The following is an 18,065-nucleotide window of genomic DNA, read 5'->3' on the forward strand; positions in this document are numbered from 1 at the left end:
TGTTGGTGAGTGGTAGTGAGGGAATTCATGGAGAAGGAGGAAATGGAGGCAGGGCCGTTTCTACCATTAGGCAGGACTAGGCAGCCGCCTAGGGCGGCAAAAGGGCTAGGGCGGCAAAAGGGGGGATTTTTTCTTAAATTTGAAGGCAGTGAGTGCAAGCGCACCTGCTTGTACATCCATGCTACGCAGTGCACCCTAGCATAGTGGTGTGTGGAGCGGCCAGGGTAACCAGTGTACACACAGATTCTCACTCTGCTCTCTGCTAGTCACAACTTTCCCAATGTTCACGCATAATCTGCTGCTCACTCCTCTCACTTCTCCTCACACTTTCACACACTTGCAGCCCTCGCCCTCGCCCCCCCTCCACCTCCACCAGAAGCGCCTGCATTCACTATTCCGCTGGTCCCCCACTTAACACGGCGCCACCATGGCCTGCCATTCCTGTGACCCACCTGACCTGCCCTGCCTTTCTCTGCCCCGGCAGTCCACGAGGCGACAGGTCTACTGCTCCAGCCCTTCCAACTACGGAGCTCCTTTCCCCTAGGAGGCCAAGAAGGCAGAGAAAGCACAGCGTTGCAGTGACAGAGGGAGAGGGGAGGGGTGCTGAAATGGGCAGCAGAGGCCTAGCTGTTAATTGTGCAGTGGGCGCAGTGGCACCGAGACACAGAAGGGTCCAAATATAGCTTCTTTTTTTACTCCACTGGGGGTGTTTTCCTTGCTCACAGTAGGGCCCTTGGCACCCTTGCTAAGGCACTAGTAGGCAGGTGGGGGGGGGGGGGGTCTAAATGAACGGAGTAGGGCAGCAGCAAGAGGAGAATGGTTTGCAGGTGCACGTGGGAGAGGCAGAGGGGCTCGAGGCAGTGGCAGACGAGAAAGGGGGTGAGAGAGCTGAGGAGAAAGACGAGATATCAGGAACTGCTAAAGAGGGGTGAGTGGAATAGAGCAAACCACGCAAGAACCAGGGACACATCTGGTGTATTAGGGAAGCAAGGAAGGGCAATGCAACATGAAAGAAGCAGGGTGTGAGCAGAAACCACTGAAGGGAGGGATGACACGCACAGAAGCAGGGAGAGGAGAAGCTAGTGGGGGATGACAGGCAAGAAAGAAAGGGTGAGCAGGACCTGGTGAATGGAGGGCAGGGGTGCTGAAGGAAGGGACACACAATTAAAAGACCCCTTCACTTGTAACTTACCTCTAATCACACCAAGCTCGCAAAACGTGCAAATCCAACCCTGCTTAAAAGAGTTCCTTTCAGCTTTTCATCTTCCTTCGGAGAGTCCATTCATTCCCCCTCCCTTCGACTCATCCATCCACCCCCTTCACCTTTCCATACACTGACCTCTTGCCCCATTCAGCCATACTGTTTCCATCCATCCATCTGTCATTGCATGTGTGCCTCCGCCCTTTCACACATCCGCCCGCTTTCTTAATATTCCCTTAAGCTGGTATTTTTACTTGCAGGAAGAAGAGGCCCCCAAATGACCTTTTCACTTTTAAGTAGGTACAAGTTCGCCATGGGGTCAGTGCTGCCTGTGCTTAAGCTGCTGGAGTGGGGGGTTCCCCATGCCACCGGGGGCACAGCTGAGAGAAGCAGTGAGCTCTGCAGAAAGGAGTCTATTAGAGAAGCGGGGGAGGGGTAAGTATTGAATTAAGGCGAAAGGTGAGGACCACTGATATCAGGAAGTGATGAAAGGTGACGGGGAGGCATGGGTTAAAAAAGGGGGAATATTGGGTACTCTAAGTTCAGTGGAGATAAAAAACACCAAGAGCAGAGATGAAAGAGGCGATGCGGGAATCCTTGAGGGAGAAGGTGATATGATAGGTAGTATCATGAGTGCAGGGGCTGTGAACAGATGGGAGCTGGTGAAATAGGAAGGACAGGACCTTTTGAATAGGGCCAGGGCGGGGGGGGGGGGTGCAAGGGAACGAGGAACACTGGAACAATAGGTGATAGACTCAGGGAGAGTTAATGAACCAGTGGAGGGGTGAGAGGTGCAGAGTAGGGAGCTCTAAAGGGAGGGCTCGATATGAACTTCAGAAGAGAGAGATGCGGAGTGATGGTAGTAAACGGGAGGGGGCGGCATTTTTCAATTCTCGCCTAGGGTGGCAAAATACCTAGAAACGGCCCTGAATGGGGGAGGGGGCACCAAAAAAGACTGTTGCACCGTGTATGACCAGTGCTAGGGCCAGCCCTGGCTCGGAGTCTTAGCCTCCCCCTCCCCCCACCCTCCGAAGTTCGGGTTTAGTTGCGCCCCTGAGACAGGTCTATTAAACCTATTGACTCATAAACAGCACATGATCACATCTTATAACCCATAAAAACCTGTTCCCTAATCTATTAACTAATAAACAGCACACAGTGAGATCTCTTGCTCCATGAGAGACAGGTCCACGACACCTATCGACTCATAACCAGCCCACGGTGACATCTCTTTCCCCATAAGAGACAGGTCCACTACACCTATCGACTCATAACCAGCCCACGGTGACATCTCTTTCCCCATAAGAGACAGGTCCACTACACCTATCGACTCATAACCAGCCCACGGTGACATCTCTTTCCCCATAAGAGACAGGTCCACTACACCTATCGACTCATAACCAGCCCACGGTGACATCTCTTTCCCCATAAGAGACAGGTCCACTACACCTATCGACTCATAACCAGCCCACGGTGACATCTCTTTCCCCATAAGAGACAGGTCCACTACACCTATCGACTCATAAACAGCCCACGGTGACATCTCTTTCCCCATAAGAGACAGGTCCACTACACCTATCGACTCATAACCAGCCCACGGTGACATCTCTTTCCCCATAAGAGACAGGTCCACTACACCTATCGACTCATAACCAGCCCACGGTGACATCTCTTTCCCCATAAGAGACAGGTCCACTACACCTATCGACTCATAACCAGTCCACGGTGATATCTCTTTCCCCATAAGAGACAGGTCCACTACACCTATCGACTCATAACCAGCCCACGTTGACATCTCTTTCCCAATAAGAGACAGGTCCACTACACCTATCGACTCATAACCAGCCCACGGTGACATCTCTTTGCCCATAAGAGACAGGTCCACTACACCTATCGACTCATAAACCGCCCACAGTGACATCTCTTTCCCCATAAGAGACAGGTCCACTACGCCTATCGACTCATAACCAGCCCACGGTGACATCTCTTTCCCCATAAGAGACAGGTCCACTACACCTATCGACTCATAAACAGCCCACGGTGACATCTCTTTCCCCATAAGAGACAGGTCCACTACACCTATCGACTCATAGCCAGCCCACGGTGACATCTCTTTCCCCATAAGAGACAGGTCCACTACACCTATCGACTCATAGCCAGCCCACGGTGACATCTCTTTCCCCATAAGAGACAGGTCCACTACACCTATCGACTCATAACCAGCCCACGTTGACATCTCTTTCCCCATAAGAGACAGGTCCACTACACCTATTGACTCATAACCAGTCCATGGTGACATCTCTTTCCCCATAAGAGACAGGTCCACTACACCTATCGACTCATAACCAGTCCATGGTGACATCTCTTTCCCCATAAGAGACAGGTCCACTACACCTATCGACTCATAACCAGCCCACGGTGACATCTCTTTCCCCATAAGAGACAGGTCCACTACACCTATCGACTCATAAACAGCAAACAGTGACATCTCTTTCCCCATAAGAGACAGGTCCACTACACCTATCGACTCATAACCAGCCCACGTTGACATCTCTTTCCCCATAAGAGACAGGTCCACCACACCTATTGACTCATAACCAGTCCACGGTGACATCTCTTTCCCCATAAGAGACAGGTTCACTACACCTATCGGCTCATAACCAGTCCACGGTGATATCTCTTTCCCCATAAGAGACAGGTCCACTACACCTATCGACTCACATAACAGCAAACAGTGACATCTCTTTCCCCATAAGAGACAGGCCCACTACACCTATTGACTCATAACCAGCCCATAGTGACATCTCTTTCCCCAAAAGAGACAGGTCCACGATGTGAGAAGGTGGCCTGATATTCAGTGCTCACTATTCTAGTGAACACTATGTATCAGTCCAGCAACCCTTATTGATGATTGGTTGTAAGTCAACCTTATAGACCAGCTATCCTAGTAGCGTGGATACGAGCAGTCTAAGGCTAAAGACTCGAGAGGGCGTGTTAAGCCAGCTGTTTACCACACATATACCCCTTGAACACCAAGTGAAAGGACACCACACAAGTGTTATGAAAATAAACAGTTATTTATTAAGAATCACAACAGCCCTGTACTCTTTATGAGGACAGGGTACTGAGCACAAACCAAAACTCTTACAAAAATACTTAAGTTAGCACAGTATATACAAATGCCCGGGGGGCACGAAAAACCATATACTTGGAAAGTGGAATGCGAAATTACTAGCAGGTAAGTACAGTACTAATAGCCTTTGGAATCGCTAGGACTTGACTATAGAATCGTTAGATTACTTCTAGGAGACCCAGGGGACTCGGGTGCAGAGTGTGCACTCTCACGCGTGATGCGGGACAAAGTCTATGGTAGCTAGGAATTGCAAAGTTAGTGTTCTCGGGCGAACCCGACCTGGTAGGAGGAAAACGAAAGTGGATTCTGACCCTTGGATAGTGAGGCTATGCTGGGGCACCGAAATGCCGAAGTTACCTAGCCCAGGGGCTGCAGCTGCATAGGACTCAAAGGACGTCGGGAATCCTCGTAGACGGACCAGGAGCCTGGAAGAAAGAAGTTGCTGGCAGGCGACCAGTGAAGAAAGTTCGGTGGATCCAAGCCTGGATCGATGGAAGATGACACCTGAAAGCAGAGGGGACCAAGTTCGTGACTACTAGCCAGTAGTCAGTGGGCACCAGGAGGGCACCGGATGGTAGCCACCTCGACAAGGTGAGTGGGTGACGCTGTGCTCGGAGATCTCACGGACCAGGAGGCGTTGTCGGCAACCAGGATGGAGGAGCGAGCTGTCCCACGAAGATAGAAGCTGTCGGCGTCGCTGGACCCAGGATTGGGCAACAAAGCCTTGGCAAATTCAAGCCCACGCGGTGGACCTAAAATGGCGTCTGGAGTGGACCAGGAGGGTCCGGGGTGCCTCTCTTGAAGAAGGAAGCAAGGGCCAGTCTGGAGCAACCAGACCAGCAGCAGTGATGTCGTCGGGCGTCGTTCGGAAGGCCACAAGCCAGCCGGCTAGTAGCCAAACAACGCAGTGCACAGCAAACAGCAGAAGGGCCCCACGCAGATCGTGGAGAGGCAGGGAGTGTGATCTTGGATGCTGGAGCTGCGCAGGGTTGGGGCTTCTCGGACCCCAAAGCACTCACCAGTGGAAGACTCGGTGGGCTTGTTACAAAGAAGTCGTGCAGTCTTGGCGATCGTCGGTCCCTCGAGGTCTCGTCGCACTCACAGTTCTCAGCTTTGCTGTAGAGGTGAGTAGAGGTCAGAGGTGCCAGGGAAGCCGGGTCTCGTCGAGCTGGGTCATCGGATTTGTGAAGAAGGACTTGCAGCAAACCGCAGTGTTCTTAGGATGGTGCCCGCTTGATGCAGGGTGACTACTCCTTAGCCACAAGGGAGAATCTTGAAGAAGAAATCTTGAAGTCCTTTCGAAGAAAGTCGTGTCTTGATTCCAAAGATGATCTAATTTGAACAGGGGGCCCGCTCCCATCTTTATACTAAAAAAGGGGGCTGACCCGGTGACTAGGTCCTGCCTATGGGTGGGACTAGGAGGGGGGTGGTTAAACCCCTCTGCCATGCCGGACTTTCCCCAGGTCAGGGGCTGGTGTGCCCCTGGAACTGGTTCTGACCGGCCTATGCGTAGTGAGCACCGGGGTGCCACTCAGCAGTCACCTTCCTGAAAAGCCCTGCCTACCCAGGATACACAAAACCATGTCTGGGACGGTGCTAGCACCGCCCCTGACAGGAAACCCTTTGTCCAGGCTCCCCTCGCTGGAAGGACTCCCAGCTGCAGGGGGTCAGACTCGTGTCTGTGGTGGCAGCATCCATTTTGTGGAGCTGAGGCTTCAGTTAACTTTAACCGGGGTTCACAGTTACATACATGTCGTGTCCCTCTAGAAGGGTGGAATGCTAACCCCGTTGCCAGAATTGGCGAGGGGTTAGTATTCCAATTCGTATGACACCTTACTCGACATGTTTTGATAAAGCAATACCAAAGATAGCATTTAACCGCGAGGATTATAATGCACTTAAGAGTATATGGTATGCGATATCATGGAACAGCTATTAGGACTTGGTTCCGCAAGCTGCAGACAGGCTCAGCTCATGCCAGAGCACCATCTCACATGATTCCAAGCACTCTGCCTTCAGGATTGTCAAGGCCTGCCATAGGAGTGACTGATAGGAATCTGTGTGTCCATTTTAGGGTTAGGTGTAGGTATACTACACCTACAGCAAAGGGTGATTACACGACTTTGCCCCAGCTGTCATGCAGCCAGTTGTGTCAAATTTAGGAGGCCAGCCAGGGGTGGCATAATACATGCTGCAGCCCCTGGCAGCCCTGGGTACACCTATGCCCTGAGTTACAGGGTCTGATAAGGTGGCCCAGTACCAATTGGTAAATGCACCTAGGGTACATGTTGTAATTTAGAGAGAGAACAGCCAGGCTGTGGGTCTGATTGGCAGGCCCACAGCCAGAGAAAGTCGTAAACCAGTGAAACAAAAGCAAAAAATCTGGGTGATCATAGGATTGCAGACCCTACTCTCCTACACACAACACCTATCGACTCATAACCAGTCCACGGTGATATCTCTTTCCCCATAAGAGACAGGTCCACTACACCTATCGACTCACATAACAGCAAACAGTGATATCTCTTTCCCCATAAGAGACAGGTCCACTACACCTATTGACTCATAACTAGCCCACGGTGACATCTCTTTCCCCATAAGAGATAGGTCCACTACACCTATCGACTTACAAACAGCCCATGGTGACATCTCTTTCCCCATAAGAGACAGGTCCACTACACCTATCGACTCATAACCAGCCCACGGTGACATCTCTTTCCCCATAAGAGACAGGTCCACTACACCTATCGACTCATAACCAGCCCACGGTGACATCTCTTTCCCCAAAAGAGACAGGTCCACTACACTTATCGACTCACATAACAACAAACAGTGACATCTCTTTCCCCAAAAGAAACAGGTCCACTACACCTATCGACTCACATAACAGCAAACAGTGACATCTCTTTCCCCAAAAGAGACAGGTCCACTACACCTATCGACTCACATAACAACAAACAGTGACATCTCTTTCCCCAAAAGAGACAGGTCCACTACACCTATCGACTCACATAACAACAAACAGTGACATCTCTTTCCCCAAAAGAGACAGGTCCACTACACCTATCGACTCACATAACAGCAAACAGTGACATCGGTTTCCCCAAAAGAGACAGGTCCATTACACCTATCAACTCACATAACAGCAAACAGTGACATCTCTTTCCCCAAAAGAGACAGGTCCACTACACCTATCAACTCATAACCAGCCCACGGTGACATCTCTTTCCCCAAAAGAGACAGGTCCACTACACCTATCGACTCACATAACAGCAAACAGTGTCATCTCTTTCCCCATAAGAGACAGGCCTCTGACACCTTTTAACCCAATAGGCACACCTTGCTATCTCTTACCCTAGGAGAGAGAGACAGGTCCCCTACACCTCCTAGCTCGATGTTCACACACTGACATGTCTTACCCCAGAAAAGACAGAGCCCTTCACCTCAATTAATACTCAACAAGTACACAATGCCATCTCTTAACCCATACGAGACAGGCCCTCTATACCTATTAGACTCCAACCAGCTCAGAACAACATCTCTTGGAAAGTAAGGGACCGCACCTGTGCACTTGTGAACTTATAGCCTGGACACAGGGACCTACAGGCCTGAGAGAAGGCCCCCCAAACTTCTAAACACAGAACCATTGCATCAAGGTGCTGTACACAGTGAGAGCTCTCACACTACAAGAGACGGCCCCCCTACAACTAACTTTAACACAGACACACAGAGTGATCATTGTTTTTGACTGAAACAGCTGCTTCAGGAAGATGGCTTGGCCTGCTTCTCAGAAGGTACTACCCGCCTGTGTTTGATTGGCAGTTGCTGCCACGCTTAACTCAGAAGACATTTTTAAGAAAAGAAAAAAAAACTTGCAGCCTCGAAAAAGGAAAAAAAAAAAAGGAAAGATCAGAAAAAGGTAAAAAAGCAAGCTTCCTCTCGTCAGAAACGTGGTATGGCACTTTTGCTCCCTGCATCTTTGGGTGTTTTAGAGACAGCAGCAGGTGCAAGCAGACGTCACAGCCCTGCTGCAGCCTGAAGGTAAGAACATGTATCTTATATCTTCCGTCAGTTCATCAATAATCCCTCGCTTTTTTAGTCCATAAACATATTTTTTGACATCTACATTTACATCTACATTTACAGGATTGGGAGAATTAATCTTTAAAACTAAATAGAAATGGTAAGAACAAATAAGCATTGGTCACCCCTATATTGTAGGCTGTGCTGTGGTACCTCTTATTGGACAGAAACAACAGCACTTCATTTAAAAGGAGCGCGTCCGGGGCTGTTTATATAAAAAGGGTTTCTAAACATTTCCATATTTCACCCAAATCCAGGTCCTCTTTCTCAACAGGCATGCCACCGCCCCCCTTACTTTTAAAAGCGCCTCAAGGCCCCATTCAGCTAGTTTGGGGCATTCGTGAGCAGCAAAAGCATTACACAAACAAGGGTTCCCTGGGACAGGGGAATAGCATCAGGGGGTGTTTTCGGTGTCCCCCCCCCCTCCCCTAATAAATGTATTCTGAAGTACATAGTTGGGACTGTGCTGTCAGCTGGGTATGGTGAAGTGTTTAGTGGATTTTACCTGGGATTTTTACAGACACATACAGACTAAAACACACACACACATTCTCTCTCCTCTCTGCTTTCAAGTTCATAAAATGTTTTGGTATTTTTACAAAATATTTTTTTTAAGTACCACTAACAATCCCCCCTGCTCCCCCTTTCATCTGCCCCTGAAGTCCCCATATATACTTCATCCCAGATAATGTATGTCAATAAGATATGACACCATGATTGCTGGGAAATCCTAAGCTTCCCCCTCCCCCCCCCAATCTTACTGACCAAGCTACACCCCTGCCTGGAAAGATATATTTTTATGTATAATTTTCACGCTGCCAAGAGAGGCAGGATGAAAACCTTACAAAAGTACCCATTTTTTCCAATTTGACAAATAAAAACACCAAAAACTCAACTTTATAAGTTTTTGCAGGGGACACCTTGGCACCAGAGATAATGACCAATGAGAAGTGGTGGGACTTATAAAGGATCTGATTAACTCCCCTTTTGCAAAAAAAAGAAGTAATTTTCTTTGAGGACAGTAATATTGTTAAGAAATTAAAATTAACAGAATTTATCACATGAGAAAGACAAACATGCATTCCATTAGGGCTGGAAATTCTACGGAGGGTGTAAACAAAAGTTTGTGCCTATATTGGAATCACAACTGGTGGGCACAGCATTTTTCACGCACAAATTTTGCCCATTAAATTGATCTACTTGGTGTACTGAAAAAACTCAATATTATGAGAGTTGTAGGTCTGATCGTGGGAAAAGGTCAGAATATCGTGGGGGTATTGGGAATACCGCACTCCGAGACAGGAAAACAGAATAAGGAGGTAACAGGTCATCGGGATAAACCAAACCCAAAGTATCCGTATTTTTCTGGTTGGTATTGCCTCCAGATAGCATGGGAAACCAGGAATGGAGGCTAAATTGCTTTTATGTCCCGCTTTTTGGCCCACTGAAGTTTCTACATAGTCGGTGGGCTTAAAAAACAGTGCATTAACCCAATTAAAGTGCCTGGAAAATGTAGCTTCATCTAATTTAGCCACATATAAAACTCTTACTAAATACGCAGAAGAACTTCAGACTTTTTAAAAAAGGTCCGTGCAATATGTAGAAAAACTAGTTTTTCTTTATATTTAAGTAACAACAGAGAAGTCTATCTGTGAATTTTTTTAAGAATGCTGGGCTTTTTGTAAGTGATATGTGTTTATTTAAAACATAGATGCCAGTGTATTTTAACATTCTAATAAACCACTATCTGTATTTTTAATTATGCCCATTTTGAAAGTTTACTGCTCAATCCTGACAAATATATTTTTGAGCTTTTTTGAAGGAAATGTTTCAGCATGCGCTTTAGAGAAATTCAATACACTTTTTTTAAAGCACCCTGTACGTAATTCATAAGACCTCTTTAGCATTTGCAAAGATGGTTTGTGCGTTTTAAAGATTTCTTTGTTAATTTAAAAAAAATAAGTGTGCCTTTTTAAAACAAGTCTGTGAATTTTCAAAGAAATTCTGTGATTTTTTATAAATATGTTTATGCACATACTGAGTTAAATTTTGACCTTGAAAAAGGTGCAAAATCAATACTTAAAAAAGTTAGACAGAAACATTCTTAGAACATCAAATTGGACGCAGATCACAGAATTAAGTACTTGGCCAGAGGAAGTCTATAAATCCCTAAGTGTGATGAAGATGGACCCACCACAAAGCTTATAGTGTAAAATCAGTTTTTACTCTATAAGCTTTGTGGGGACTACAACATTATTTTGAAGAGTTTTTTAAGAGCAGCTGCAAATGAGCTCAGTGACTCTGTTTTATCAGCTAGTTTTCAGTACCAAAGACATGTAAAAAATGTAAATTGGGAGTGGAAATAGGAAAATGACTGCATGGCCATGAGTCAAATAGTGCATTCTTAGATGATATATTCCAACATCAGGAGGGGGCATGGGGATCACAGGAATAAAAACTAAATATACCTGCAGGCTCACAAAAATAGGCATGGAGACTCCCTTAGCCTCATTAACTGACCTAAATGTACAATGTGAAAGTCACCTGCTCAGTCAGTAATGCCTAGTGGGAAGAAGGCACAGATATAGACACAGACTGGCTCCATTACATGTCTATTAGGACACCACACCCCACTTCTCCACACATTTATACCCCAAAACCTTCACTCGGGTCAGACAGAGGTCACTCTGAGTGTGGGGTTATTGACAACTGAGGATATTCAAGATGGAAGGCAGAGCTCAACCTCATTTCCATGAGGGCTGAAAACCGAACTGTTCTGGCTTCTTTTACCTGAAGATCTTGGACCCTTGGATGAAGAGGAAGAAAATACTAATTTTACCTACTTTTTCCTTGAACCCCTTGCACTGTGGTCTCTTATAGAACTTTTGAAGTAAGTGAAAAAGCAATACGCCGCACTACGAACATTTGACCATGTTCAGCACTCCGCTGCCTTTTGGCTGAATTTGCGCTGAAGAAATACCGTATACATACCTTAAACATGCAAAAGCTCAAAATAAGTTCTGCATGCGTATGTAAGTCTTTTTTAGACCATTTAAAATATTTCTGTGTTCCTACAGTGGAGTAAACATACCCAGACTTGAGGTTCGTTTGAGTCTCTGGAAAGACCTGTTTGTCTTAAGAAAATTTGGAGGCAGAAATCTGCCATGTACCAGCGAAGAGGTTGAATATACATATGTATATATCTACCCTGGAAGGTAAGGGGCATCGCTGAATGACGCGTCAGTCCTAAATAGGGCTTGCTCGTCTAAGAAATATTTTGTCAAGGAATTAAAACAAATTCAGCTGTGTCCTCCATATCTGTGCTGTTATACTTCAAAATAATATATAACATTGATTTTAAAAAAATGGAAAATTCAAAAATGGAAGCGAATAAAGAGACTATCAACCATTACACAAAGGTGAGAGGCATGGGATTGAAGTCAAAAGAAAATAGAGCGTCAATGCTCCCTCCCAGGTGCGAGAGAAGTCGTTGATGTCCTTAAACAATGCTTCACAGGGAGAGATGTCTGCCCAGACAATGCAAATGTTTGTGAGATTAGAGTAGGGGTCTTCAAACTAGGTGGCGGGCCAGCTAAGGGACCCTCAGGTGATCCCAGGGGGAGGGGGGGGGGGGCGCAGGCTCTGGCCAAAAGAAGCATTATGCTGAGAGCAGTGCTTTGTTTGTGGGGAAAAATGAGGGGCAATAAGCCGCACTGTAATGGGCCATCACTAGCTTCTTTTGTCATTTATATCCTAGCTGGGGAACATGGAAACAGAATTGAAATGCAACATTTAAATATGTCTCGTGTTTTAATAAGTTGAGAGTTAAACAGTTTAATAGAATAATTGTGAAAAATCTGAGGGCGGCCTGATGAATTTTATTTCTTTGCTGGGGGGGGTACAGCATCAAAAGGTTTGAAGACCAATGGATTAGAGAGATGGTGGTAGTTGCAACACCACCCATGAATTCTAGGGGCTCCAATGGACTGGTACCACTTTATGTTGACCTGGCAAAAGTTACAGTAGTTTAGATTGAGAGCACCACTGGGGTCATGAATGCCGTACAGTGTCCCGGTGACCCATGTCCATCCTCATCAAGAGACTACACCAGGCACTTGTTACATTCACTTCTTCACTGAATGAAGTGTACCAAGGTTTCTTAAGCACTTACTGCTTCTGTTCTCTCTTGAAAGCCCCGTCATGCCGCCACTCCCCCGGCTCAGCGGTGGCACCATCACTTCCCTCCTAAAGCTCGGACCCCTCTACTTGACGCTGGAAAAGGCGGTGAGTAAAGATCTGATTCAGCACCCAGAGAGAGCAGCCTCTTAGGAGATCTGCAGTCAGGGTTTAGACCCTGTTGCAGCAAATGATCCATCCACTCTGATGGACACAAGAGTCTGGGGTCGAAACAGCTTTAGCGGCACTTAAGGGGCTCCTTGGCCTCCCAGCTGCTCTTAATACCATTGACCACGGTGAACTTACCAGCCGCCTGGAAGAAGTAGCAGAGGTGCCCTATCCTACCTTAAAGGTTTTTAATTCCTTTTCCCGCCCAAAATGCTTAAGATGGAACAGGATGGGGAGCTGGTTTTCTGGGTGGAACTAGAATGGAGCAGCCCCCAGGGATCCCCCTTATTTTCACAGTTTTTAACATCTACACGGAGTCCCCTCTTGATGGTTTGCAGATACCGTTGAGGGGTGGCTATATATTCAGATCTACGCAGACGCTCCCACGGAAGGCTGTTTTTGATTCAGATGTCTTGGACCTCTCCAGCCCGATGGAAGCGACTCAGATATGGATGAAGCAGAGCTGGTTGAAGTCAATGCTTACAAAATTGGGCTGTTATTGGTGGGCTCTCAGGAGTCTACAAATAAATGAGTGAATCTTACAAGTGTTTGCCTGGCCGGGGGCAGAAGTAAACATCAGTCTGGGTCAAGAGGTGAAGGCACCTGGGGCTATTGTGTGTTCAAAGTTGTAAGCCCAGACAACTCAGTTAACTAAGTCTCCCGGTTGTGGCACCACAGCCTTCCGTGGCCATTTCATCTCAGATGGGCAGTGTGACCACAGCGAGCACTGGTGGCGCTCTGTGCGACAATGTTTGTTTACGACCACCTCCGCCATGGATTCCCTCACTACCACCATTTGACAGTGCCCCTCAAGTCTCCATAACCACGGCCTGTTAGATTCATTTATTTTTATAGTGCCACTCATACCAGTTTAAGATGTCAAAACACTTTACATCACACTCATTGCACAGAGACAATCAATCATCGGAGTGTAAATCAATGTTTAGGAAATGTTATATAAGACAGAGGCCTACAAGGAGTCGGAGTCACATGTCACCCATACTGGTAGCCAATATAGTTTAAGAGTCCTTGGACTGGAAAAGCACTAATTCAGAATTTAAAATGTAACATCATTGTTAGGGGTTTTCTTTAACCCCTTCCATGCTGCTGTCGGCCATTGGCCGACGGCTGCACTACCTGCCCAGCGCTGCCGTCGGCCAATGGCCGACGTGGCCCCGCCCTTTTTGCGGAAGTGCCGAACTTCCGCAAAATCGGTGGCGCATGAAACGGGTTAATAATAAGAATTGATTTCTACCCAAATGAACCCCTTTTGCAATATTAGGACAATGAAAGACTGGACACAAATTATATAGCTGTAATATTTTCCTTGCAGTTTGCATGCAGCTCTTTGATGGCAGTTAATAGCTCACTGCTCTGTATTAGGAATTTAACTGATAAACTACAAGTAGCAAAAGGACCTCTCTGACAAAGGCAGTAACCCACAGACCTACTTACATTATATGCACTTTGTGATGTGAATGGGACACGTTCTTTGCAGCAGGCGTATTATCCCTCTGCGCTATGATGCGTAAAAACTTTCTCTAGACACAGCTGGGGTCTCTCTCCAGGAAGAACATCAATCAGCGGAGTTGTCATTTTTATTGATGCCTGAAAATTGCTGGGACAATGTAAGCGTCATCAGGTGCTTTTAAAAGGATGAACATGGCGCCCCTACCCCAAGACAGCGCCCGGTGCGGCGGCACTGATCGCACTGCGCTAGAGTCGACCATGACAGTGAGAGCCATGGTGGAATCTAGATCAGTCTACTTCTGTAATTCCGTCAGATGGTGGATCATTTTTAGAAAATTCTGCATTTTGCTATCCGGGTGGTGGGAGCTCCGACAATACAATATCGTGGTATCCCAACAACATCTTATATTTATTGTCAAGTCCCTGTTACGCAGTCTGACATTGCTGTCACTTGGACATCAACAGCTGTTTGTCACTTTAAAAATGTAGTCTACGTAAGCATCCACTGTACATTGAAATATATTCTGCACATCTTTTTTAAATTTTTTTATTCTTTGGCTCTTTTTCAAACATTACTTGTTATTTTAAACATACTTGTCACATAACTTTGCACTGTAGGATAGTCACTGTATCCTTTCTGCTTAATGCATAAACACTCACATCTCCCAATGTATCAGTACAGTGTTTGCCAAACTGTGGGTCGCCAGCGGATTTTTGATGTGTCGCGACAGTGCGAACAATACGCAAAGATGCATTTAAATTCTGTGTTTATCTTTCACATTTAGTGCTTCAAATACAAACGTCAAATGAGAGCCTAAATGTCTGCTGGCAAATTTCTGCTTATGACATTGGTGTTTATTTTCTCCGACTGCAAAGTGAGAGGAGTTTTGTAAGTAAACTATGTTACAATCTTGCTGGAGTACATCATAGTAAGATTGTTATTTTTGTAGTACACAATACAATGTAGATACCTGTAAATGAACTGTATTCATTCAGCAGTTAGGAAAGCAAAAATGAAGCACATATTGTTGTAATTCTGAAGTGTGCTGAAAACAAAGATTTGAATAGGAACAAAACAAATCAAGACACTTTACTGGTGATGCACAAATGACAAATAGTCACAGAAACTTTAGTTCCACACTTATTTGTGCGCTCTATTGTTTTATCAATAAAACAGTATGTCTGTGCAAAGTCAGTGGGCACTTCAATAGAAAATGTGCATTCTCTAAATGACAGTGTGCTACTACAGGACTCTTTAGTTACAATAAAAAATCCCCCCCCTCCTCGTGCTCATTAAAGTTAGGTGGGTCCAGGTGCGTAGCTTGGTCAGTAAGACTGGGGAAGGGGGGCTGGGGGTGTGAGCTTCAAATTTTCGAAAAATCATGCTGGCCTATATTGTTAAAATACATTGTATGACAAAAAGGGTGCAAAAGTGTGTCCTCGTGTAACGAAACTGGTGCTCATGTAAAGCGCTCCGATACCCGGTGTCTCGGGTCTAGTTTACGCTGTATAAAATTATAAAAAAAAGGTTTTTAAAGAGAGGGACTTAAGAGGCAGTAGAAAGGGAGAGGACTGTGGATTGGTATGATTACTAAGAGAAAAAACATAATATTTTGTAAAATAACCAACATTTCCCAGCACTTTCAAAACCGAGAGGGTGTCTATGCCTTTTTGTCTGTGTGTGTAAAATGTCCCAGTGAAATCCAGCAGTGATCTCACCACACCCGACGATAGTACCTGTACCCAACTATTTATCAGAAAACACATTTATTAGGTGGGGGGTGTAACACCCCCCATGAAGTTACACCCCTGGGTGGGTCGTGAAAGAGCGTCATGCTAAAAAGTGAGCTGTGGTTCTAAAAGGTTTGGGAACCACTATATAGAATAGTTGATGAATAGTGTTGTATGTCATACACAAAATATCTTGTATATTCCATCACTACTATGATGCAAATAACTCAACCTGTCCTACAGAGACAGAGCTTACTTAAAATCATTACAACAGGCAAGGAGGCGAGGGCCACACGAACACACAGATTTCCCACCGCATCGGTTATAGGGAGGCGTGGTGAGGTATTGGAAAGCGGGCAATGACGAGGCAAACCTTGATTCTGCAATTGTACCGTGCCCAGGTCCCAGGGTAAATGTGGGGGTCAAGGAGCATGTTACGATGGGCTGCTGTTAATGTCTATGTCGTTATATATAACACAATAAATACATATTTCAGAAATCATTAAAATATTAGGTGAAGTCAGAGAGTAATCAGGAGGAATAGGAACATTTACAAAACTACAGAGACAATATTTTTTCAAGACATGGTGATTAAGGATAGCTAAAAACATTTATAGGATTATACATTAGTCGTGAGGAGTCTGGGCAATTCTATTCTAATTGTTTTCTCTTCCGCTGCAGACATACATTTGATGTACTGACAATTGAGTTGAAGGTTTTCTCCATTTAGACACTCTATTTTCTTCATTGTAGGACACAATGTCCATAAAATACCTAAGCTTAGCCTTATCAGTGTCCTCGGCTTCTTCCTCCTCCCCTCCTTCTCTCTCTCTCTCTCTATCTCTCTCTCTCTCTCTCTCTCTCTCTCTCTCTCTCTCTCTCTCTCTCTCTTCAGTGTCTTTCTGCACCAACCCTCTGGTCATCTGTTAGCAATTCCAGCCAACCAGGCCTAAAATTATGACTGGGTCCCTCATAGTATCTAGTGGTCTCGTCCCTTAATGGTAATTGCTTCTTTTGTGGACCCCTGGACCAGCTCTTGGAGTCATTGTTCGAAAGACGATCACTGATCCAGTGTCGAAGGATGAACCTTTTGAATACTGCAATGGCAAGCACCGTAAAACCTAAAAGGTTTTTGTCCATCCGTCTACATTCATTGGCTTCTTTGTCTCAAGAACCTGACTTGAGACAGTATCAGTCACCTCTTAGATCAGCCCATTCTAGCCTCATCTTCTTTCTCTTGGCTGTTGGGGTGTAGCCTTCCACCTCCATTGGAACACATAGGGGACTATTTTACATATAAAAAATACTCACAGATTAAAAGTCTTTATCTCATCCATGAATTGAATACAAAAATGATTGTTTAAGTGTTTGGCTTGAAGCAGGCATTTTTTTCTACTGCAAGTGTTAGTGATTTGGAGAAAACGTCAAACCGGTTTGCTTTGCCAGTGTTTGTTATATTATGTAAACTACCTACTGGACACACCCTAGGATTAGGGGCATGCAAAGTTTGTTTGTTTTTTTGCAGATGAATTTTGCTGTTTTTACCATTGACAAAGTTTGCCAGGTTTCCAAATTATGTATCTTCAGCTTTCCAAATTTGGGACTTTCACTACATCATTTTCATTTTAATTGAAGCCAACCTAGCTAAAAATAAAAGTAGATTTTCATTTAGTAGTCCATCTTTTGCTCTAATTTTCTATTTACCATGACCGCACAAAAACCTTATGGACATATAAGAATTCTTGTGACGTAAATTGACTAAAAAGACACAATTATCAGAAACTTTGTAAATGTCACACAGTTGGTGAGGTTTCCACAGACCTATGCAAAGGTTACAAAACCAAAATGTAAACCTTTGCATATCAACCTTAGGAGAATGTAGACTGAAGGGACCTTTAAATGCTGTTTACCAAGATGAACTCTTGTTCCAGCACGCTTGCATCCTACATATGTTGGTCTACTGATCTTACGAGCCATCTAGGGCACTTTATGAACTGGTTCGGAGTGTTCTTCTGTGATGTTCGAAGAGTAAGAAACTTCTATTGCAAAATTCTGAAATTAATCATTTAAAACTTGCTCTCCTCGATAAATTATTGGTATGCC

At 45.5% G+C, this 18,065-nt stretch overlaps 1 protein-coding gene across 1 annotated transcript in view; it reads left to right on the forward strand.

Moving 5' to 3' along the window:
* Positions 1-8,293: 8,293 nt before the first annotated feature.
* The window catches only part of CD4 (CD4 molecule), a 105,782-nt gene continuing 96,010 nt past the window's right edge, over positions 8,294-18,065 (forward strand). Inside the window, exon 1 of the mRNA XM_086932917.1 lies at positions 8,294-8,375. The gene's annotated coding sequence lies outside the window, so the exon portion shown is untranslated. The remainder of the gene's footprint in view (positions 8,376-18,065) is intronic.

Source organism: Lissotriton vulgaris, chromosome 7 (assembly GCF_964263255.1).
Source record: "Lissotriton vulgaris chromosome 7, aLisVul1.2, whole genome shotgun sequence".
Taxonomy (NCBI): Eukaryota; Metazoa; Chordata; class Amphibia; order Caudata; family Salamandridae; genus Lissotriton; species Lissotriton vulgaris.